Below are 4,406 nucleotides of genomic sequence, written 5' to 3'. Positions count from 1 at the left end.
TCGAGCTGAGGGCCGGACGACTCCACGGCGCGCCCCGGGATTTCCTGGAGGAGACCCCGACCCCGGCTCGCTTACTGCAGCGACAGAAAGGACCACTGGCTGGCGGATGAAACGGTACGTATTAATTCTGGGGGGTTTGTAAGACATATGCACGCGTGATTGGAGGGCTGTTGATAAATCGCAGGAGACGTCCTGCGTACAACAAAGTCCCTGTGGAGGTCAGGCTTGCAAGCAGCGGGCCGGTGGAGTTACCGGCAGAGGGACACCGGTAGGGCCACTCCATTCCCTTAACCTCCGGGTCGAGAAGGGAGGAGGGGGGCCGGTGAAGGAATTCGCTGACTGATAGAGCAGCCGCGGAGCGACCCTAGAACGCGGGTCGAGTGGATTCCTGTTCCCAGGTGGTGTGTGTGTGTTGGAGTCCGGACATTGCGAGTGAGGTGAGTGACTGAGTGAGACGTACCCAGGAGGGGAGTAAGTGTGGGGTATTCTTTTCAGAAAGGCAGAATTGTGTAATGTGCGGCGTGATGCGAGCGGGACTGTAGCTGTGCTGAGAATATAATGATTGTTGGTAGAAAGTATGAACAATAAGTGTGCTGTGTTTTACAAGAGTGAGCGTGCCGTGTTCGTGTATTGTGTGCTTCATTTGCGTACTGAGAAGAGTGAAAATGGGGGTCCGCTTTTCAGTGGTCTGGGCGTGATCCTCGGGAGTTTGTGAACCTAATAGACTGCCAGATAGAGAGAGGAAACAAATTGACTGATCTAGCAGTTGGTATTGTGTGTGGGAAGGGGATTGGAAAGAAATTTTAAAGTTCAGTAAGGTGTAGCTTAGGTGTAAAGTGGGCAGGGGACGAAAAGAGAAGAATGGGATCTACACAGAGCACAGAAGTCCCTAAAGCCAGCCCTTTAGGGTGTATTATAACACATTGGAAAGAAGTTGCAGGAACTGGCGGCACTGAAAATAAATCCACCCTAATTAAATATTGTAGCCAGTGGTGGCCACTGTACAGACTAGACCACGGACTAAGGTGGCCACCTACCGGGACTTTAGATTATGATACTCTGTTGCAACTAATGTTGTTTTTAAGAAGAGAGGGCAAATGGGGTGAGGTTTCCTATTGTGACATGTTCTTCTCTCTCCGAAACCACCCTGAATGGCAGAGAGACTGTGGGATTAAGGCACCCTCTGACCCTTTAGTTCTAGCCCTTGAGAAGGAAAGGAAAGCAAATAAAGGGAAACTTGAAAGGTGTTGTTCAGCATGTGATATAGGTGAGCGGTGTACCAGATTAGACAAAATGCACAATTTGGATATGCAGGAACAGGGTATGAGTGACCTATTCAAATCTCCTCCTGGAGCTCGGAGAGAGGGAGAGGATGATTCAGAAGAACTACCTGGTCTAGCCCATTGTCCTCCCAGAAGCCCTGTGTCTTCTAGGACGAGAAATAAGGTGCTACAATTCCCTTTGAGAGAGGCTGTGGGACCAGAAGGAGGGAGGGTTCTAGTAAAAATACCCTTTTCTACTATTGATATAGAAGCATGGGAAAAAGTTGCTAAAAACTACCGTAGTGACCCAATAGCTACAGCAAAGCGTTTGCGGTATATTATAAAACAACATAATCCAGATTGGTCTGATATGCAATTATTGCTGGATGCATTAACTGAAACAGAAAAGCAATTAATCCTGAAAACAGCAGGAGATCTAGCAGAGGATTATTATAAAGCCCAGCAATTGGATACAAAGGACTATTTTCCCCTCCAGAATCCACAGTGGGATCCAAACAGGACAGCAGAAATGCAGAAGTTAGAAAGCTACCAAGAATGGATAGCAAAAGGGATGGAACGGGCAATACCTAAAACTATAAATTGGTCAGCACTATATGCTGTTAAACAAGGTCCCTCTGAAACACCATCTGAATTTTTGGATCGATTAAGGGATGCAATGCGCCGCAATACATCTCTGGACCCTGAAGCAGAGGTGGGGATTCAACAACTAGTGAATTTATTTTTGGGTCAATCTACGGGGGATATTAGGCGTAAGCTTCAAAAAATAAGAGGGCCCGAGGCAAGAAATCTAGAGAATTTACTAGATGAGGCGTGGAGAGTATTTAGCAATAGAGAAGAGGGATATAAGCAGAATGTGAGGAAATTGGTGGCAGTGGTGAGAGAAGAGAGAGGGGGACAAAGTCGTGGGCAAGGTCGACGAGGGGGACAAGGGGGCCCACCTCGGTTGGGTAAAGATCAGTGTGCGTTTTGTAAAGAGTTTGGGCATTGGAAGAATGAATGCCCTAAACGGAGGAGAGACAAGGAAAAAGACGTGATTGCATATGCAAAAGGAAACTGAAGGGGACCGGGAGATCGACCCCCAGCAGATCCCCTGGTTATAACAATGGAACTGGGGGAGGAGGGAAAGGAAGTAGAGTTTGTAATTGATACAGGAGCAACATATTCAGTATTGAATAAGGCCCTGGTGCCTGTGGGAAAAGATTATGTTACGGTACAAGGAGCCACTGGCCAGTCTGAAAAGGCTTATTTTTGTAGACCTCTAAAATATAAATTTGGGAAACAATGGGGCACTCATAAGTTTTTATACATGCCAAATTCCCCAAAGGCGCTCCTGGGAAGAGACTTATTGGAACAATTACAAGCGACCATTGTATTTAAGAATGGGGAGATTACTTTGGAGGTAAATGATGAACAATATATAGAAGTATTGAGTTTAATATTGACAATCATTGAAATTGAAGAAGAAATTAGAGAAGAAATAATTAGTCAGGTGTTCCCCGGAGTATGGGCTTCCAATGTGCCAGGGAGAGCGAAAAACGCACCTCCTATAATAATTAAACTTAAAGAAGGGAAACAACCAGTTAGGATCAAGCAGTATCCTTTGAGAAAAGAAGACAGGGAAGGAATTAGGCCAGTGATTGAGAACTTTTTACAACTAGGATTACTAAAAGAATGCCAATCTGATTTTAATACTCCTATTTTACCCGTTCGGAAACCTGATGGGTCATACAGGGTGGTGCAAGACTTGCGAGCTGTTAATAAGATAACTGAAGATCTTTATCCAGTAGTGGCAAACCCATATACTTTATTAACATGCTTAACACCAGAGTTTACTTGGTTTACTGTTTTAGACCTAAAAGATGCCTTCTTTTGCCTCCCTCTCCATGAAGCCAGTCAGAAAATTTTTGCATTTGAATGGGAAAATCCTAAAACTGGACGGAGAACTCAACTCACATGGACGGTACTTCCCCAAGGGTTTAAAAATTCTCCTACTTTGTTTGGAGAGCAGCTTGCCAAGGACTTAGAGGCTTGGGAGGCCCCCCCAGAAGAAGGAAGGTTGCTGCAGTACGTAGATGATCTTTTAATAGCCACTAAGACGGAAGAAGCATGCGTGGCCTGGACGGTGAGTCTCTTAAACTTTTTGGGACTCCAGGGGTATAGAGTATCAAAGAAAAAGGCTCAGGTGGTGAAGCAGAAGGTTATCTATCTGGGGTACGAAGTTAGTGCTGGACAACGGACCTTGGGGCAAAATCGTAAAGAAACAATATGCCAAACTCCACAACCCCAGACAATAAAGGAACTGCGAACCTTTTTAGGGATGACAGGGTGGTGTAGGTTGTGGATTTACAACTATGGGTTGCTTGTTAAACCTTTGTACACGCTTATGGCAAATGGCAGCAGAGATCTCAAGTGGACTAAAGAAGGCACCCAAGCCTTTCGTCGATTAAAGGATGCTCTTATGTCAGCCCCAGCCCTAGGACTTCCTGATGTAAGTAAACCATTCTTTTTGTTCTCCCATGAGAAACAGGGGATTGCCCTGGGAATACTAGCACAGAACCTAGGGCCATACCGAAGGGCAGTTGCTTACTTCTCTAAACAGCTGGATGCAACGGCCAAAGGATGGCCAGGGTGCCTCAGAGCGGTGGCAGCTGTTGTGATGAATATTCAAGAGGCACGCAAATTCACCCTGGGCCAGAAAATGACTGTATTAGTATCTCACACAGTATCTGCAGTATTAGAGGTAAAAGGGGGGCACTGGCTTTCCCCACAAAGGTTCTTGAAATACCAAGCTATTATGGTGGAACAAGATGATGTGGAAATAGTGGTGACTAATATTGTCAACCCAGCTTCTTTTCTCAGTGGAAATCAAGGAGAACCAGTACATCACGATTGTCTGGAGACTATCGAAGCCACCTACTCCAGCCGACCAGACTTGAAAGACACCCCTTTTGACGATGCAGAAACCTGGTTTACTGATGGAAGCAGCTACGTCATCAGTGGGAAGCGATATGCTGGGTATGCAGTTACCACCAGTAAAGAGGTACTGGAATCTGGACCTTTGCCAGTAGATACCTCTGCACAGAAGGCTGAGATAGTTGCCCTGATTCGTGCCTTGGAAATGGC

The sequence above is a fragment of the Erithacus rubecula genome, assembly GCF_903797595.1.
Source record: "Erithacus rubecula genome assembly, contig: scaffold_451_arrow_ctg1, whole genome shotgun sequence".
Lineage (NCBI taxonomy): Eukaryota > Metazoa > Chordata > Aves > Passeriformes > Muscicapidae > Erithacus > Erithacus rubecula.
Note: the sequence above shows the minus strand (reverse complement) of the source record.